Consider the following 22243-nt stretch of genomic DNA (forward strand, 5'->3'; position numbering starts at 1 on the left):
CTTTGCTGTGCAAAAACTTCTCAGTTTGATACTGTTCCATTTATTTAGTTTCTCTTTTGTTGCCTGTGTTTTGGGGGTCCTGTCCAAGAAGTCATCCCTGACACCAATGTGTTGGAGTGTTTCCCCTACATTTTCTTCCAACAACTTCGTAGTTTCAGGTCTTAAATTTATATCTTTCATTCATCTTGATTTGATTTTTGTAAATGATGAGAGACATGGATCAAATTTATTTCTTCTGCACATATAAATCCAGTTTTGCCAGTACCATTTGTTGAAGAGTCTGTTCTTACTCCACTGTATTTTTTGAGCACTTCTGTCAAAAAACAGTTGGATATATGTATGTGGATTAATTTCTGGGCTGCCTATTCTGCTTTGTTGATCTATGAACTGGTTTTTATGCCAATACCAAGCTGCCCAAGATGTTTTAATTACTATAGTTTTATAATATGCTTTTCTTTTTTTAAAGATTTGAAAAGTAGTGCTATAGAGAGGCAGAGGCAGAAGCAGAGAGAGAAAGGTCTTCCATCTGCTAGTTCACTTCCTAAATGGCTGCAATGACCAGAGGTAGGCCAATCCAAAACCAGGAGCCAGGAGCCTCTTCTATGTCTCCCACATGGGTACAAGAGCACAAGGACTTGGGCCATCTTCTGCTGCTTTCCCAGGCCATAGAAGAGAGCTGGATCAGATGAGGAGTAGCCAGGACTTGAACCAATGCCCATATGGGATGCCAGTGTCGTAGACGGCAGCTTTAACTGCTATGCTACAGCACCAGACCCTTGTAGTATATTTTGAAGTCAGGTATTGTGATGCCTCCAGCTTGATTTTTCTTGTTCAGGATCACTTTGGCTATTCAGGGTCTTTTGTGATTCCATATGAATTTTAGTATTTCTTTATCAAGTTAGGTAAAGAATGCCATTGGTATTTTGATAGGGATTGCATTGATTCTGCAGATTGCTTCAGGTAGTATAGACATCTTAATAATATTGACTCTTCTGATTCTTGAGCAAGGAGTATCTTTCAATTTTTGTGTCCTTAATCATTTCTTTTGTCAATGTTTGATAATTTTCACTGAAGAGCTCTTTCACTTCTTCATATAAACTTATTTCTAAACATTTGATTTTTGTAGCTATTGTGAATGAGATTCCTTTCTTGATTTCTCCTTCTGTGAGTTAATCATCACATAGAAAAAGCTACTTTTTATGTTTATTTTATAACTTGCCACTTTACTGAATTGGCTTATCTATTCTAACAGCTTTTGGGTAGAGTGTTTACGTTTTTTTACGTACAACATCATGTCATCTGCAACCATGGATAATTTGACTTCCTCTTTTCCAAGTATGATACTTTTTATTTCTCCTCCCTAATTGCTTTTGCTAAAACTTCCAGTGCTATATTGAATAAGAGTGGCCAAAGTAGACATCATTGTCTTGTTCCAGAGCTGAGGTGAAATGCTTTTAGCTTTCCCTGTTAAGTATATTGGTTGTTAGTAAATCTTACATAGTCTTTATAATTTTGAGGAATGTCCCTTCTATATCTAATTTGTGGAGGGTTTTATCATGAAGGGGTGTTGAATCTTACAAAATGATTTCTCTGAGTCTATGGAGGTGACCGTTTGGTTTTTGTTGTTCATTCTATTGATGTGATTTATGATGTTTACTTATTCATGAATGTTGAACCACTCTTGCATTCCTGGGGTAAATTGTGATGTATGATCTTTTTCATGTGTGTTTTGGTTCAATTTATTAGTATTTTTTAAAGATTCTATTTGCTTATTTGAGAGGTAGAGTTACAGACAGTGAGAGGTAGAGACAGAGAAAAAGATCCTCCATCTGCTGGTTCACACCCCAAATGGCCGCAACGGCCAGGAGCCAGGTACTTCCCCTCCCGGTCTCGCATGTGGGTGCAGGGGCCCAAGGACTTGGGCCATCTTCTCCTGCTTTCCCAGGCCAAAGCAGATAGCTGGATTGGAAGAGGAGCATCTGGGACTAGAACCAGCACCCATATGGGATGCCGGCACCTCAGGTGGAGGATTAACCCACTGCACCACAGCACTTTCCCTAATTTGTATTTATTGAGGATCTTTGAATCTATGTTCATTAAGGATATAGATCTGTATTTTTCTTTTCATGTAGACTATTTGGTTTTAGTATCAATGTAATCCTTGCTTCACAAAAAGAGGTTGGCAGAGTTTCATCCTGTTCAATATTTTGGAATATTTTGAAGAGTATTGGAGTTACTTCCTCTTTGAATGGTAGTAAAGCCATCAGGTCCCGACTTTTTGATGGGAGAATTTTGATTACTGCTTCAATCTCATTACCTGTTATGGGTCTATATAGGTTCTCTATATCTTCTTGATTTAATATTGGTAGGTTATATGAGCCCAAGACTTTATTAATTTCTTCAAGATTTTCCAGTTTATTAGCATATAGTTTTTTGTAGTAGCTTCTTGTGATTCTTTGTATTTCAGTGGTGTTAATTGTAATGTCTCTTTTTTATCTCAAATTTCATTTACTTTAGTTTTTTATCTTTTTGTCTTTGTTAGTCTGGCTTGAGGTTTTTCTATTTTTTTCATCTTCTCATAAAATTGACTTTTTGTTTTGTTGTTTTTTTTATATTGTATTAGTTCCACTTTCATTTATTTCTGCTCTGATCTTTATTATTTCTTGCCTTCTACTGATTTGGGGTTTGGTTTGCTCTTGTTTTTCTAAGTCTTCAAGATACATCATTAGATTTTTTTAAAAAGCTTTTATTTATTTATTTATTTATTTGAGAGGTAGAGTTACAGATAGTGAGAGGAAGGAACAGAAAGGTCTTCCGTCTGTTGGTTCACTCACCAAATGACCACAACAACTGGGGCTGTGCCAATCTGAAGCCAGGAGCCAGGTGCTTCCTCCAGGTCTCCCATATGGGTCATGTTTTTTGTTTTTGTTTTTTTTTGTTTTGTTTTGTTTTGTTTTTTTAATGCATTCAGTCAAACTAAGACTTTTGGTTGATGAATTTAATCCATTAACTTTCAAGGTTAGTATTGGTAGATAAGAATTTAGACCTGTCATTTAGTGGATTAGATAATGATTCCACCTGCTCTGTTAGTGAAATGGTGGGGACATGTGTTTCATGTTTGCTTCTAAGGCAGGATGCCCTTCAGAATTTCTTGTAAGGCTGACCTGTTAGTGGTGAATTCTCTGAGTTTTTGCTTACCTGGCAAATATTTTACTTCTCCTTCACTTTGAAAAGATAGCTTCATTGGATGTATGGACACAACTGGAGGACATCATGTTGAGTGAAATAAGCCAGACCCAGAAAGACAAATACCACATATTCTCCCTTACATATGAGACCTAAATTAGAAGAAGAATAAAAGAAGAAAAAAATGATAAGGAGGAATAGGAGGAGGAGGAGGTGGAGGAGGAGGAGAGGAAGAAAGGAGAATGAAAGAAATGTGTGTGTATTTCAGTACTGCTGCAAATGTAGTTTTGTAAAGCTGTTTTATACCTTTGTGAACCGGTGGCTAACAATGTTATACTACTATAATTTTAATGATCTGTGATTAAAATTTACCATATATGGCTGAAATGGTCACTTTTCCATTCAATTATTGTTTATAGACATTGCCTACATTTACAATAAACTAAGATCTTTTTGCTTTTTATTGTTAAATTTCTGAGTTGGTAGAAGTATTAAGCATCTTACTGTGATGTATATTTAAAATATGGTATCTCAAAAACTAAAAAAATACAGAAAGAAAGGGGTAAGGGAGAATTGTGGGAGGGAAAAAGGGAGAGGGGGCAGTTGGGGAGGAGGAGAATATAATTATGCACTTAGAATCATATCTACAAAATAGATTGATACGTTAAAAATGAAAACAATTTTTAAGAAATCACAAATTTAGTATTAGTAGACACTTGTCTTGTTTGTGTGATCCCTTTGACTCTTAGACCTATCAGAGCCATCAATTGTGAACTGAAGTTGATCACTTGGACTAGTGAGATGGCATTGGTACATGCCACCTTGATGGGATTGTATTGGAATTCCCTGGCACATATAGAATCAAAAAGGGAGAGAAAGATCCAACATGGGAAGGGGGATACACAGCAGACTCATAGAATGGCAGACGTCCTAAACAACACTCTGGCCTCAGAATCAGCCCTTAAGGCATTCAGATCTGGCTGAAGAGCCCATGAGAGTATAGCAGGCATGGAAAGCCAAGATATCATGGAAAAAAAAAAAAAAGACCTAAATGAATGATCTCTGTGAGTGAGATCCCAGTGGAAAGAACGGGGCCATCAAAGAAGGAGGTACCTTTCTCTGAAGGGAGGAGAGAACTTCCACTTTGACTATGACCCTATCGGAATAAGATCAAAGTCAGCGAACTCTAAAGGCTTCCATAGCCCTGGCAACTCATGACTAGAGCCTAGGGAGATTACTGACGCCATGAACAGGAGTGTCAAATTGTTAAGTCAGCAACAGAAGTCACTGTGTACTTACATCCCATGTGGGATCTGTCCTTAATGTGTTGTCTAATGTGCAGTGATGCTATAACTAGTACTAAAACAGTATTTTTACACTTTGTGTTTCTGCGTGGGTACAAACTGATGAGATCTTTACTAATTATATACTGAACTCAATCTTCTGTATATAAAGATAATTGGAAATGAAAAAAAAAAGGTGTTAAATTGGAAATGGCATAGAAAATTAATTAATTTTTTTAAAAAAAATATTATGTGGGATCTCTGTCTTTAATGTGCTGTACACTCTTATTTAATGCTATAACTAGTACTCCAACAGTATTTTTTTTCACTTTGTGTTGCTTTATGGGGGCAAACTGTTGAAATCGTTATCTAATATATACTGAACTGATCTTCTGTATATAAAGAGAATTGAAAATGAATCATGATGTGATTGGAAGGGGAGAGGGAGTGGGAGAGGGGAGGGTTGTGGGTGGGAGGGAAGTTTTGGGAGGGGGAAGCCATTGTAACCCATAAGCTGTACTTTGGAAATTTATATTCATTAAATAAAAGTTTAATAAAAAAAAATTGCAAAAATCCAGAAAAAAAATCACAAATTTAAAGTATACCTTCCAAAATGATAAAAAATAAAGTAAAATAATGGAACATTGAATTTTAAGAGTATAATGGGGGCTGTAGTGCAGTGGGTTAATGCCCTGGCCTGAAGCACCAGCATCCCATATGGGCGCCAGTTCTAGTCCTGGCTGCTCCTCTTCCGATCCAGCCGTCTGCTATGGCCTGGGATAGCAGTAGAAGATGGCCCAAGTCCTTGGGCCCCTGCACCCATGTGGGAGACCCAGAAGACGTTCCTGGCTCCTGGCTTCGAATCGGTGCAGCTCTGGCTGTTGCAGCCAATTGGGGAATGAACCAGTGGATAGAAGACTTTCTCTCTCTCTCTCTCTCTCTCTCTCTCTCTCTCTGCCTCTCTTCTCTCTGTGTAACTCTAACTTTCAAATAAATAAATCTTTTTTAAAAAGTGTAATGGCTAAAATTAAAGTAAAATACTAACACTTACTTTTTGATAATTTAATAGTAACACACTGCAGACTACCACATTGTTAAATTGTTAGACTATGTTCAAAATACTAATGTTTCAAGAATGACATAAATATAAAATTGTATTATTTTAAGCAATGTCTATAGACATTTATAATGTTTGTTTTCAACTTTTGAATAAAAGTAAATTGTCTTAATTTCAAGAAGTTTTTCATATTTATTCAAAAAACTGAAAATATATAAAATAAATAAGATTACTAAAATATATAAATAAAGCAGATTACTAAGATTATAATAGCACATAAAATCAGCTGCATATCATTAAAATATACCTTTAGCTTGATGTTTTGTCAAGCAAATGGTGAAACAAGTAGAAATAAAATACATACGTGTCACTCTTTAAAATAAACTTTCACTTTAATCAGAGAAAAGTTATTGTGTACCTTTATTTACTATACTGTTTACAATACCTGGACCTAGTAGGTCTTTGTATGATAGGGAGACAGTGTTCCTTTTTGTTTGATTCTGAGAAAATCTCATTCACTAAACGATAGTAATTTTTCTCCCCTATGATTTGCCCATCTATGTTCCAGAGCATAGTCACTCTCCAATACAGTATAATGCCTGAAAAACAAATGGCCTACAGACAAATAAGCAGTTTATTTCAGATAGAACTAGGAGTGCTAGTGTGTAAATTTAAGATTCTTGAGAAATAAAAACTGGTATAACTTACAATCTGTACTTTAACAGCAAGTTAACAAAACTTGTATCTTAGATTATATATAAAATATATATTGTGAAAATTTTATTTATGTATCTGAGGGACAGAGTTAGATATAGAGAAAGAGTGTTCTCATCTGCTGGTTCACTCCCCACATACACACAACAGCTTGGCATGGACCAGAACAAACCAAGAGCCAGAAATTCCATCCAGATCTTCAATGTGTGTGGCATGAGCCCCATCATTTAAGCTATCACCACTGCCTAACAGTTTCTGCAGAAAGCTGGAGTCAGAAGACAGAGCTGGGCATAAAAAACTCAAATACTCCAGTATGGGACTTGGACAGTTTAACCCATATCTTAACTAACAAGCTAAATATCTCCCCCCATTTTTTTTTAATATTACAGTTATATAATCTTAAACTGCATTATAGCTTTACATTTATTATTTTTTGTTTCATTTTAAATTTTTACTATATATAAAATCTGTAGGCTAAAAATATTTCTAGTCATGGTAAAAAACCATAAAGTTAAAATAATACATTGATATCAATCACTCTCCAGTAGTATTTTAAATACCTTGATACACACAATCACCAAACTTTTTATTTCTTTAAAGTAACCAAATTGTTTCAGAGAATTCTCTGAATAAATATTAGAATGTGAAATTTTTTGAAAAACAATGATTTAGTGGCTTAAGTATAATTTTCGAAGATAATATTTGGAGTAATTAAATCATATATCCCTTTCAATAGAATGGGAAAAAAATGAAACAGTTTACATTAATTGATGGGGGGATTTGTAATCTGGGCTCATCTCAGAACATGTGCACCATGAAAAAGTTTCCAGTGCAAGATCACCATTATTCTGACTCTTCACCATATACCCTGATAGATATTGTCACTGAAAAATTGGAGTTGGCAAACTCAAGAGGACTCCATAGCCTTGGCAGCTCATGACAAGAGCCTCGGGTGATTACTGACATCATAAATAAGAGTGTCAACTGTTAAATCAACAAAAGGAGTCATTGTGCACTTACTCTCCATGTAGGATCTCTGTCCTTAATATGTTGTACTATGTGAATTAACGGCATAACTAGTACTCAAATAGTACTTTACACTTTGTGTTTATGTGTGGATGCAACTTTTGAAATCTTTAATTAGTATATACTAAATTGATCTTCTGTATATAAAGATAATTGAAAATGAATCTTGAGGTGAATGGGATGGGAGAGTGAGTGGGAGTGGGATGGTTGCGGGTAAGAGGGAGATTATGGGGGAAAAAAAGCCGCTATAATTCAAAAGTTGTACTTTGGAAATTTATATTTATTAAATAAATTTTAAAAAGATCACAAATAAATATTCTGTTTTGAAAATATATGAGGAATTGCTATTTTGTTCATAACAAAAATTTAAGTACCAGTGTTTTCTTTTTTTTTTTTTTTTTTTTTGGTCTGGCAGAGTGGATAGTGAGAGAGAGAGACAGAGAGAAAGGTCTTCCTTTTTGCCGCTGGTTCACCCTCCAATGGCCGCTGCGGCCGGCGCATCTCGCTGATCTGAAGGCAGGAGCCAGGTGCTTCTCCTGGTCTCCCATGCAGGTGCAGGGCCCAAGCACTTGGGCCATCCTCCACTGCACTCCCAGGCCATAGCAGAGAGCTGGACTAGAAGAGGGGCAACCGGGACAGAATCCGGCGCCCCAACCGGGATAGAACCCGGTGTGCCGGCGCCGCAAGGTGGAGGATTAGCCTGTTAAGCCACGGCGCCGGCTGACCAGTGTTTTCTTAAATGGTTTTGTGTTTTAGTTTCCGTATGTATATGACTAATACATAAAATATAATTAATTTTGTTGGTTTTGATCTTGTGTCTTGTGACCAACCTTTACATGTCATTTATTTTCCTCATGATTAGTGAAATTGAGCATTTTTTATATATAAGTTGATGATTTGCATGTCAGCCTTTCAGAAATATCTATTTACATAGGCCCATTTTTTATTGGAGCATTTGATTGTTTTTGATACTGATCTGAGCTTCCGATATATTCTGGTTATTAACCTCTTGTCAGATATGTAAATTGTAATTGTGTTCTGCCATTCTGTATGTTGTACTTAATTCTATCAATTGTTTCCTTTGCTGTGAAGAGTTTTTTAGTTCAATGAAACCTTGCTTACTTATTTGTGGCTTTTGTTTCCTGTGCATTTGGGGTGTGATGCAAAGAAGTGTGCCCATCTTCATTATCCTGAAGTGTTCCTTCAGTTGCTCCTAGTAGTTCCAAAGTTTTGAGTCTAACATTTAGATCTTCAGTCCAATTTCAGTTGATTTTTGTACATGGTGGGACATAGGGGTCTGGTTTCATATTTCTGAATGCGGATGTTAGATTTTCCCACACCATTTTTTGAAAAACTTTCCCTTTCGGCAATGTACATTGTTAACACCTTTGTCAAAGATCAGTATGCTGTGGATGCATGGGTTTACTTCTTATATCTCTCTTCTGCTTTATTGATCTATGTTTTTATGCCAATAACATATTGTTTTAATTGTTATATATACATAATATAATTGAAAGTCAAATAATTTAATGTTATTTTTTGTCTTTCCAGATTAGTATCAAAAAGAGAAAAAGAAAAGAAATGAATGTTGGCCAGATTGTGGCAAAAAGGGAATCCTGGCACACTTCTGGTGGGGATGTGTATAGTCATAACAGAAAACAGTTCAAAAAATCCTCAATAAACTAAATCACAACTATCAAATGATCCAGCCATCCCCATAATGTTATCAATTCAAGGGAAATTGTGAGACACCTGCACTCCCATGTTTACTGTAGCACTATTCAAAATAGCAAAGAAATTGAGTGTCCATGCATTGATGAATGAAGAATATGTGGTATGAACACACAAAGGGATATTACTAAGCTACAAAAAAAGGATGAAATCTTGACTTTCATGATGATGTGAATGGAATTGTTAGCTATTATGTACAATAACCCAAGTACAGAGAGTAAGTACTGCATCATGGCATGCATAAGTGGACTTAAAAACAGGTGATCTAACAGAAATTAAAGTATAATGATGGTTATCAGAAGATGTGAAGGGGAGCAATGTTTGAATAAGGAAAAGCTGATAAATAAATACAAAATTAGTTAGACTCAAGAAAGAAGTTCTAAGGATTAAGATGGGAATTTGGAATAGCAGTTAAGAAGCCACTTGGGATACATGCATCACATATAAGCATGCCTGAATTTGAGTTTTAGTATTGCTTTTTATTCCAGTTTCTTGCTGATGTATCCCTGGGAAGCAGCAGGTGACAGGTCAAGTAGGAATCCTGCAATCAACATCGCAGACCTATACTGAGTTTCTGTACCAGGCCTGGTAGTTTCCGGCATCTGGGGAATTACTCAACAGAAGAAAGTCTTTCTCACTCTCTTTCACACTCTTGCTCTTTCCTCTCTTTGTCTCTATTTTTCAAATATAAACTGATTAATTAATCCTGGGGATTTTCTATTTCTATTTCATCTAAGAATTCAGACAGTTTTATTTCTTTTTTTTCATTTTCAATTATCTTTATATACAGAAGATCAACTTAGCATACACTAAGTAAAGATTTCAACAGAATGCACCTACACAGACACACAAAGTATAAAGTACTGTTTGGGTAGTAGTTTTACTGTTATTCGCATAGTACAACACATTAAGGACAGAAATCCTACATGGGGAGTAGTTGCACAGTGACTCTCGTTGTTGATTTAACAATAGAAACTCTTATTTATGATGTCAATAATCACCCGAGGCTCTTGTCATGAGCTGCCAAGGCTACGGAAACCTCTTGAGTTCACCAACTCCGATTGAATTTAGACAAGGCCATAGTCAAAGTGGAAGTTCTCTCTTCCCTTCAGAGAAAGGTACCTCCTTCTTTGATGGCCTGTTCTTTCCGCTGGGATCTCACTCACAGAGATCTTTCATGTAAGTCATTTTTCCCACTGTGTCTTGGTTTTCCATGCCTGAAATACTCTCATGGGCTTTTTAACCAGATCTGCATGCCTTAAGGGCTGATTCTGAGACCAGAGTGCTGTTTAGGACATCTGCCATTCTATGAGTCTGCTGTATATCCACTTCCCATGTTGGATCGTTCTCTAACTTTTAATTATATCAGTATTAGCAGACACTAGTCTTGTTTATGTGAGGTCTTTGACCTGAAACTGATTACTTTAACTAGTAAGATGGCATTGGTACCTACCAACTTAATGGGATTTTGAGTCCCATGGCATGTTTCTAGCTTTACCATTAGGGATAAGTCCAAGTGATCATGTGCTGAACTGTACATCTTCTCCCTCTCTTATTCCCACTCTTATTTTTAACAGGGATCACTTTCAGTTAAAATTTAAACACCTAAGAATAATTGTATGTTAGTTAAAGAGTTCAACCAATGGTAGTAAGTAGAAAAAAATACTAAAAGAATAAAATAGTAAGCTGTTCCTCAATGGTCAGGACAAGGGCTGATCAAGTCATTGTTTCTCATAGTGTCCATTTCACTTCAACAGGTTTCCTTTCAGGTGCTCAGTTATTTGTCATCGATTAGGGAGAACATATATTTGTCCCTTTGAGGCTGACTTTTTCACTCAGCATGATGTTGTCCAGATTGTTTCATTTTGTTGCAAATGACTGGATTTCATTTTTTTTACTGCTGTGTAATATTCTGTAGAGTACATGTCCCATGATTTCTTTATCCAGTCTACTGTTGATGGGCATTTAGGTTGATTCCATGTCTTAGCTATTGTGAATTGAGCTGCAATAAACATTGAGGTGCAGATAGCTCTGAGCTGCAGAGATCTTTCATTTAGGTCATTTTTGCCACAGTGTCTTGGCGTTCCATGTCTGAGTAACTTCCCTCCTTTTTAATTCTATCAGTTAGTATTAGCAGACACTAGTCTTGTTTACATGATCCCTTTGACACCTAATCCTATCATTATGGTCAATTATGAAATTGATCACTTTGACTAGTAAGATGGCATTGGTACATGCCATTTTGATGGGACAGAATTGGAATCCCCTTGCACATTTCTAGTTCTACCATTAGGGGTACATTGTTGGTGGGAATGCAAACTGGTAAAGTCACTTGGAAGACAGTTTGGAGATTCCTCAGAAGCCTGAATATAGCCCTACCACATGACCCAGCCATCCCACTCCTTGGAGTTTACACAAATGAAATTAAATTGGCAAATAAAAGAACTCTCTGCATCTCAATATTTATTGAGTACTTTCATCAAGTACTTTCCACTTTGACTGCAATAGCTTTTTTGCCAATTAGATCCCAATCCCTTTGAACAAAAAAAAAATCTCAAAAAATAGGTAATTTACATTTATATTTCACAAAAGTCTCCAGGCAGTTAACTGTGAAGTGCCAGTGAGCTATGGCCTGACCAGAGTTACACCATTTTCTCCCTGGGTGTCCTCTAACCAGCCTCACAGCTGCTATATACTCAAAAATTAATCTTGGGAGAATGTTGTCTGTAGGTTTGTTTACATTATGTGCTGGAAGATAAGTGATAAGCAGAACCTTGCTTTCTCTAGCTTCTGTAACAAATTCTTGGCTTTGTAATTAACTTCCAATAAGAAGTGATGTTTGCCTTTATAGGCTTACTCCTGAACTCAATGGGGCTTCATAATTTGGAAAGCACAGCCACCAGTTTTCAGGCTTTCAGAAATAAAGACTCCACAATTCTGCCCTGAGATTTTGGTGTCTTCTATAACTCACTATTCTGAATATAACAAATATGTATGGCTCCAATTTGCATTATAAATTTTCATATGAAATATATATTTCACAATGTTAAAGTAAAAATATATTTCCACGGGGCCAGCGTTGTGGTCTTGTGGCATAGCGGGTAAAGCTGGCATCCCATATGAGTGCTAGTTCATGTCCTGGCTGCTCTACTTCTGATTCAGCTCTGGGCTAACATCCTGGGAAAAGCATTGGAAATGGCCCAAGTGCTAGGGCCTCCTGCTATCCAAATGCGAGATCTAGAAGAAGCTTTGGCTCCTGGCTTTGGCCTGGCCCTGCCCAGGACTTTGTGGCCATCTGGGTAGTGAACCAGCAGATGAAAAATCTCTCTCTCTCTCTCTCTCTCTCTGTCTCTCTTCTTCTCTCTTTCAAGTAAATAAATATTTAAAAAATTTTTTCATAGATAGATAATTATATTTTTCCAGTTTAATATTCACTCACATTTCTTGAGTCAATGACAGATTATTTGCTGGACTGTTTTAACATTTAATTCAAGTTACCTTAACATGGAGTACTCCTACATTGACAGCTATCACTGCGTATGCACTAGAAGAAATATAAGGCAAGAAGAATATAATAGATAAGAGGATATTTGGAATTATAATATGATGAGTCTATATGAAATTGTGAAAAACATATCATTAACAATTCTTTAAGAAACAAAACCAGTAGATATATGAATTACACAATATTCAGAGTAATTTATGGACTTTGCAGCAAGCAACCCTATGAATGCTTTAGCTCTAGGCCAAATTAGGATAGATTTAGTATGCAAGTTTCTGATGATACTTTACCATTCAAATCACATAGACTCCATTTAGACACATAACACTGCACCTGTCAACTGTTTATCTTATTGGAACTGTGGCCTATTGATAACAGCAATCATTCTCTAGGATTTTCACATTTACAATATTAGTGAAAACCTATATTTAGTTTCCTATTCTTCCACATCTCTTCTCTCCTTCCTCAAAATTATAACAATTATTTCTATGATGGTAAATATAGAAATGCACGTATGAATTCTTACATATAAAACTACCAAGAGCAAATGGTACTTTTTTATGTTCAATTATATTCCAAGTTAAGAAAAAAATTAATATATTTATTTTTATATTTAATGGCTATTTTAGTGTAACTGGATACTTGGTAACTCAATCTTGTATTAGAGTAAAACTTTTTGAGGCATCAATCATCTTCCAGTGTTATGGAAAGAGCTGACAGCCATCCAATCCAATCCTAACAGGATATTACTGTGGAATTAATCTCAGTTATTCCTTAAAAATTCTCTCTCTTCTGGTTGAGGCTTATTTCTAATTTCTCATTAACCTCTCTGTATTACTCTAGTGTACCTTTGAAAAATCATGTTTTCCAGGATACATTATAAATTTGATCAGAAATAAATCTATATCTGTTGCACAAGCAGATAAATGACAATCTCAAAGCACAAGCAACAAATGCAATTTTTGAAAGTCTATTCTTTTATAAATATGCTGTCTCTCAACCACACAAGAACAATATGCCAGATAATTCCCCTTTTCTGCCTCACCCTTATATAGTCATCACATATGTACCCGTATGTTGATGTCTCATACTAATATATGCTCTATACAATTCAATTTGATATTATAGCAAACAGAAAATATACTTTATATGCTATTTTTGTGAAAATTAACACATCATTTTAAAATTATGGGACACTTGTCATGCTACTTTATTCACTAAGAAAATATAAGTGACTGGGACTGGCATTGTGGCATAGTGAGTTAAGCTGCCCATGATGCTGGCATCCCATATGGGTGCCAGTTCCAGTATCAGCTGCCTTACTTGCAATCGAGCTCCCTGCTAATTTGCCAGAAAAAATATCGGGAAATAGACCAAATGCTTAGGCTCCTGTACCCTTGTGGTAGACCCAGCTTAATCTCCTGGCTCCTGGCTTTGGCCTGGCCTAGCTCTGGCCATTGTGGTCATTTGGGGAGTGAACCAGGAGATGCAAGATCTCTCTCTCTTTCTCCCCCTCTCTCTGTGATTTTGCCTTTCAAATAAAATAAATGCATCTTAAAAAAAACACACAAGTGAAAGCGTTACAAAAAAGTCACATTTAAACAAAATTATTTATATAGTATTCCAAGATGGTCATAATGCCCATGGCTGGGCCAGGCCAAACCCTGGAGCCAGGAGCTTCCTCTGGGTCTCCCATGTGATTGCAGGGATTCAATTACTTGGGCCATCCTCTGTTGCTTTTCCCAGGCCCATTAGAAAAGAGTTGGTTTAGAAGTGGAGCAGCTGGGGCTCGACACAAAATTTAATAGTCTACAGAAAGAGGCAATGCTACAGAGTGGGAAAGGAGTACAAAAATTATACTAACAGGAAGTGATAGGAATGATTTATATGTATTAAAAGAAAAAAGTGCCTGAAAGAAATTTTAACTTTAGGAAATAAAATTAAGTCAACTTTTGATATTTGAGAAGTCTGGAAAGAGAAGAATCTTGCAAAGAAAGTTCACCATTAGGAAAGACTCTACTTATTGGTGGAAAGTACATAGGAGTGAAAAGTTATCAGGCAAGAATGATACTGAAATTCAGAAATAAGACTGATATAAGTAAAATGGCCTGAAGATGTTTTATGGAAGAAAGGCAACATTAAAGCCAGGCACAATGTTTACAAAACGAATTCGACCTCTACAATATATAAACCAAAAGATAAGGGATTAGCAGATTTCACTGTGTTAATATATTTTTAGAAATATGATAAAATTTGTAATGACACATTATTGTTTTACAATAACAAAAATCAGAACATAGCATACATTATAATTTTAACTGATATATAAAAATTGTGTGTATTTATGTGATGTTTTAATACATATATACACTCTGTAGTGTCCAGAGTAACCATTGTCTCAAATATTTACCATTTCTTTATAGTAAAAATATTCAAAAACTTTTCTTCCAACCTTTTTTAAGAAAAATATCCAGGGAGGTTCTGAGATGGCAGAATAGGGAGGGAGCTTATTGATCTAGTCCAGGAGAATATAGTTTAATAAAATTAGAGAGAGTGAAGTCTAAAGGAAGAGTTAGGGAAAAAATGGCAGAGGAAACTCTTCCGTAATTAGAGTGACAAGGTGGACCTATGTTGAGGGCGTGGGCACCCAGGGCTCGGGACTCCAGCAGTCAAGAGCCTCTGCACCAGCACTGGAAAGTGAGGTGAGACGAGACTACAGGAGCCCGAGACACTGGCAGAAAAGCAGCAAGGAGAGCCTGGAAGAAATGAGGCTTGAAGCCTCACTAGGGAAAGTACACAAGCCTAACTAGAGGAGAGAAAAAATAAAAGAGATGGTACGGACTTGATTCTCTCTCCAATCACCTTACAAAGGTGTATAAGCCAATAGAGCAGGCACCATTTTGGACATACGTAACAGCTGTGCCAGCTTGTGTCTGTGCCCAGCAATCAGCTGAGCAGAGAAAGCTGACTTTGGTGAGGAGTGATAACAGGAGGCTAAGACCTAGTGACTGTGTGGAGCTTCTGATATAGGACTGTGGGAAAAAAAATGAGAGTGCATGGGAGAACTCATGGTGTAGCTGAGACTTTGATTAGTCTCTGTAGGAGATGCCACAAGCTCAGGTGGTCCTGGCTACCTGGTGAGAGACAGTGCTGGGGAATCTGAACTTACCCTGAGGACTGCACAGATCCCCAGGCACTGATCCTCAGGCACTGATTGCTATCAAGGAGAAGAGCTCAGCTGAGTTGAATTACTTCCCTTCTGATTAAGAGAGAGAGAGAGAGAGAGAAGATTCACAATGACAAAACTGGGTGTATCACCTTAAGCATGCCCTTAACCCTGAAGAACTAAACAGAGTTCTCTGGCCATACCCACCACAAGCCTCTAGCGATTCACTGAAAGTAAACAGTCCACTTATCTACAGAGTCATAGTATGAGGATAAAAGCTGCCACAGCAGGAAAAGAAAAAGAAGAAACCAACAAGTATCTCCACAAATGCCACACAACAAATGCAACAATCCAAGAAACAAGAATAAGAAAGACAACATGATGCTCTCAAAAGAACATGAGACTTCAATACAAGATTATGAAGACAATGAGATAGAAGAAATGCAAGAAATGGAACTCAAAAAATTGATGATAAGAATACTTAGAAGTAATCAAAAGCAAATGCACAAACTACTGAAATCCATGTGGAACATAAAAAAAATCTCTCTCATGAAAATGAAATCTTAAGGAGAAATCAAAATGAGATGAATAAGTCAATAGACATGAAATTGAGATAGTAAAAACAGAATCAGTGAGGCAGAAGAGAGAATATAGGACTTACAAGAAAGAACACAGGAAAGTATATAGTCAAACCAAAGACAAGAAGAGGAAATTAGAAATCTAAAAAATATTGTTGGAAATCTACATGATACCATTAAAAAAAACCAACATTCAGGTTCTAGGAGTTTCTGAAGGCATGGAGAGGGAGAAAGGATTAGAAGGCCTTTTTAGTGAGATACTAGCAGAAAACTTCCCGAGTTTGGAGGACAGAGACATCCAAGTACAGGAAGCACACAGAACTTCCAATAGACATGATGAGAAAAGATCTTCACCATGATACATTATAAACAAACTCACCACAGTGAAAAATTAAGAAAAGATTCTAAAATGTGGAAGAGAGAAATGCCAGATTACTCTCAGAGGATCTCCAATTAGACTCACGGCTGACTTCTTATCAGAAACCTTACAGGCTAGGAGGGAATGGTAAGATATAGCCCAGGTACTAAGAGAGAAAAACTGCCAGCCCAGAATATTATATCCTGCAAAGCTCTCATTTGTGAATGAAGGTGAAATAGAGACCTTTCATAGCAAACAGAAATTGAAAGAATTTGTCACCACTCGTCCAGCCCTGCAAAAGATGCTTAAAGATGTGTTACACACAGAAACACACTAATCAATACAAAAGAAGATAAAATAAGAAAATCTCTCATTAAAAGATCACAGGAAATTCAAAGTATATATTAGAAATATCTTTGGAGAAATGGCAGGGAAACGTCACTGCTTATCAATAGTCACATTGAGTGTTAATGGCCTCAACTCTCCAGATAAAAGACACAGACAGGCTGAATGGATTAAAAAATAAAACCCATCTATTTGCTGCTTACAAGACACACATCTTTCCAACAGAGGTGCACGCAGACTGAAATTAAAAGGTTGGAAAAAGATATTCCATGCCAATGCAAACCAAATAAGAGCTTAATTAGCATCTTAATATCAGGCAAAATAGACTTTTACACAAAAACTTTTAAAAGAGACAAAGAGGGACACTATATAATGATTAAGGGATCAATTCAACAGGAAGATGTAACTATTATAAACGTATATGCACCTAATTACAGGGCACTGGGTTATTTAAAAGATATGTTAAGGGACTTAAAGGCACACTTAGACTCTAATACAATAGTATTGGGGACTTCAATAGAGTATTCAACACAGTATTATCATTGGCAAGGTCTAATTTGCTGTTTAATTTCAAGAATATGAAGTATTATGTAAGCTGCAGAAAAAAATTTCCCGAAATGAATCAAATTATTCCAAAAATGTATAAATTATCTGTTGAAATAAGTAGGAATAGATGAGCTGATATCTATTTCCAGTGTAATTTGAAGCTCTCCAAATGAGCTTCCATGTAAAGTACAATGCTGCTAAAGACCAAGTAATGAAACAGTGTTAATTTGATGGTTGTAAAGTAAAAGTTGTCATTACTTTGAATAGTAGTCATTAGAGTAAAATGTACTTTACGAGCTTAAACAAAGCAAAATGATCTGAATGCAAAAATTTATAATTGCTTTATTGTACTTAAATATATATTTATTACCAACATTGGAAATTTTTTTGCTTTTTATTTACTTTTAAAATTTATTAATTAATTTATATGAAAGGCAGAGAAGCAGAGAGGGGAAGAGAAAGAGACAGAGGCAGAGACAGAAGGAGATCTCCTATCTATCATTTCACTCATCAAAGTCTAATGCCAAGTCCAGGAGCTGGGAGCTCAAATCCAGTTTGCCTTGTGGGTGGCAGGGATCCACTTACTTGAGCCATTACATTGTGCTCTCATAGTGTGCATTAGTAGGGCTCTTAGATCCAGAGCAAAGCTGGCACTCAAACCCAAGCCCTCTAATTGATTTTGTGTTTTGTTATAGCAAGATTTCACTCTGATGGTTATAAATTTATAGAGAAATCAAAAATAGCAAAGTTTATATTTAAATGTAATTCAAAAACTGAAATCAAAGTGTTTCATCTCCTAGGCAAAAACATAAAAATCCTCCCTTTTCTTCTCCTATAATTTATGATACAAAGTGAGCATATTTTCTATCCATCAGGAATCATAACCCTGCATTCTAAGTTTTCATCATCTTCCAATATTTTTACTTTTGTTTTTTCATTATTATGAAATAACTCTGAAGGTTTTCTTATTTATATTTTTAAGTTATATATAGGGAACACATTTCTTTTATTTTAAATATTTTATTTATTTATTAGAGTGAGAAAAAAAAAAAAAGCTGTTATTCACTGGTTTACCCTCAAATGACCAAAATTGCGAAGTGTGGCCTGAAGCTCAGACAGAGAACTCAACCTAGGCATCTCATGTGGGTGATGGGAACCCAGTTAATTAAGCCATCATTGGTGTCTCCCTAATTTCCAAAGTCCAGAAGCTGGAATTTTTATGAGCCAAAACTGGGCATCCAACCCAACTAATCTGTTGTGGGCTGTAGACATCTTAACTATTAATTTCAATGCCTGCCCCTAAAGTTTTGTTTTTTATTTTTTTCCGTGAAAAAGATTTTTGCCTTTGTCACCTCCTCTGTGAGTATCTTTATCCATCTTTCCTTGCAAACATCTCCCTAATTATGTCTCAGAATATGCTCCACTAACATCTACTGGTTGCATATCTCGGATCATCAGCATTCCCATAGTACTGCTCTTTCTTCTCTATGTCCATTTACATTCAATTCAAATGTTGAGTTTCTAATCACTGTCATTTTTCATTTCTTTATTTCTCTTGCAACTTTGTCAGTTACCTCAGTCTCAAACCCATTTTTGCAGCTGTCATATGAGTTTATCACTGAGAGACAATGAGTTGGTATAATTTTAGACTTTGTTGTATATGTAGTAAATGAGCAATGGATGCAATAGTCAGTCACTGAAAGACTTTGAAGGAAGTGATGTGATTTGTCACTGATCACAATGTACATCTGTTGCTCAATAATAATCCTTGGGCTGAAAAGCTAGCTATGAAGCTAACACTTTATGGAGCTACTCATACTTAACACAGTGTGATAACTAGAAATTGTACTTGTACTGTTATTGGATTGCTGATGCTGTTTTACTAAAACATGGTAACTGAAATTTGTGCATATAGGAAACATACAAAGCAAGGATCAATAACCGTGGCAATCAGTAAATGTGACAATAATTTAGGTCACAGGCATGGGAAATGTCAGATCTGCAGGCCATATACAGCCTGGGAAACCATTTGATCTGGCCTTTCTATGGCAGCCATTGATAAGACTTGAAATTCAAATTCAGTAGCATTGAATTTATAGTTAACTTTAAGTTTTAATGTTGCACGGCCCCAATTTATGTTATAAGTATCCAAATGGCCTTGACAGAATAAAGGCTCCCCATCACTGGAGGATATAGGTCCTACTTTTTAGAGAAGAATGTTTGTCCCTGACATTATTTAGAAGCCCCAATACAGACACTTTGAGCACTTTATTGTTTTTAAACTCTTCTCTCTTCCTTTCTATTGGTAAGCCAAGTAGGTAGATAAGTTCATGACCAGAAGTCCTTTAGAAACTAGAGCATTCAGTACCATCACAACCTGAAGATGACTTTAAAACAGAAAGAAATGGCTGGATGATTAAATTTAGAATTAATGTTGTTATTGTTATTGAAGATTCTTCTACACCAGCCATGGAAAGAGGCATCAGAGAAGGACTGTAGTGGGAATAATGGCAGATGCAATGTTAACTTTGTTTTTTGTTACAGCTAACTGTACAGTGTTACAGTTTTGTTACAGTGTTAACTTTGTTTTTTCATACAGCTAAATATCTCACAGAAAATTCTGGGTGACATTCTCAGTTCTTTCCTATCTTCACATTTATTGAAAGTATTCTAAAACAAATTAATGTCTTAATAAAGTATGTTGTTGTTAATTACTAAAGCCTATTAAGAATTGTGAAACTGTTTTCTCCAGCTAGATTAAACTCTAAGGTTAGTATCTTATTTAATGGGACATTCATTTAATTCTTAAAGGGTTTTATTGAGTCAGTAATTTGTACATTGATATTTTGATTTTGCCGAGGTGACATTTAAATGTAATTTCTTTAATATGTATTTTGTAAGTGTTTACCCTTACTCTGAGTCCGGGTGAGAGGACTCAGTAAAACCTCATTTCCAAATGTCCTTTCTCTTCTCTCCCCAGTCAATGTTTTCCTTATACACTGGCTCCCCCTGCAAGTCCAATATGTAACCTTTTCCTTGCACATAAGCTGTCTGCTATCTCCTTACTCTTCAAATCACTGAAGTACAGTCCATTCTTTCCCTGGATGAATGCCTATGTGTTTTAAGTTCTCTTTCTTAAATCTCAAACAATAAACACATTTAAATATTCACTGTCTCTGTCCTATAATAGATCTGCTCCATAGTTTGGAAGAAATCATCCAGATGGTTGTAGGGACACCACACAAAATCATTGAAACAAACCTCATTTGGTGATAAAACAATACTCAGGAATCTTTTATTATTGTCTCACTCAAGCATTAAAATATGTTCCCTTTCTGCAAAGCCCCAGAAATCCCAATGGTTTGCAGCCTGATTATTTGCTTTTTACTTCATTGAGAAAATATGCCATGAGACACTTACTAACCCAACATCCTGATATCAAATCTGAAAAAAAAGTATCTGCACCATAAACACATACAGTCCAAATATAGATGCACATGTACACATACATATGCTTTAAATATTCTGTTTCTTTTTTTCTCAGGTTATAAGGAAAATTTTATAATACCCTGAAAAACAACTAACTATGTAGTTCATTTCAGTATCTGTTTGTTTCTCAAGGAAATGTCATTATCAATTATCTTCTCATTCAATTATACCTTCAACTCCTTCCTTTCATATCAGTCATTAAATAAAGACAAGTTTATTTCACATTTCATATTTCATGCATCCCTTCATTACTGCCTTATCTTTTTCTCTCTTCCTCACATCCTAAAGTCATATATGAGTTGGCTACAATTACTTCCTATGATCTCTCACCTCCCTGTTACTCCTCACAATATTGTCATATAAGATATGCCTTTTCCATTTTGCCAATGTAGAAAAAAGGTCTACATAGTACCCAATCCTTCTTAGCTACTCTCAAAACCAATACTATGGTTGAAGACATTGAAAGCTATCTCTCAAAATATACCATTATATAAAGATATTTTATCATCTCAAGATACCATATACATTTCTTGAGCAATCATATTTTTCAAGAAACTAAGCAAAGTCAGTAAGTTAAATTTAAAGAATATCACATCTAGCTACATAATAATCAAATTCTTGAGAATACAAACAATTTTTAAAATACTTAAAGTATCAACCATGAAAAGATAAGACTCTATGGGGCCAGCGCTGTGGCATAGCGGGTAAATCCGCTGCCAGCAGTGGCAGCACCCCATGTGGGCAGTGGTTCAAGATTTGGCTGCTCCACTTCCAATCCAGCTCTCTACTAAGGCCTGAAAAAACAGTAGAAGATGGCCCACATCCTTTGGCACCTGCACCCTCTTTGGAGACCCAAAAGAAACTCCTGGCTCCTGGCTTCCGATAGGCCCAAGTCCTACTCTTGCAGCCCTCTGGGGAGTGAACCAGTGGATGGAAGAATTTCTCTCTCTCTCTCTCTGCTTCTCTGTAGTTCTGCCTTTTAAATGAAAATAAATAAATAGGTATTTAAAAAAAAATAAGACTATGAACTTCTATGACTAGAGCTGATTTTTTTCACTTTTCAATAGAAGACTAAATCCTGAAATCAATAAAATAACAATTTTTTAAGGATTTATTTATTTATTTGGAAGGCAGAGTTACAGAAAGGCAAAGGTAGAAGTATAGGCAAAGGCAGAGAGAGAGAAAGAGAGAGAGAGAGTGTTTCCATCCTCTGGTTCATTCCCCAAATGGTTGCAACAACTGGAATTGGTCCAATCTGAAGC

Source organism: Lepus europaeus, chromosome 1 (assembly GCF_033115175.1).
Source record: "Lepus europaeus isolate LE1 chromosome 1, mLepTim1.pri, whole genome shotgun sequence".
In the NCBI taxonomy this organism is placed as follows: Eukaryota; Metazoa; Chordata; class Mammalia; order Lagomorpha; family Leporidae; genus Lepus; species Lepus europaeus.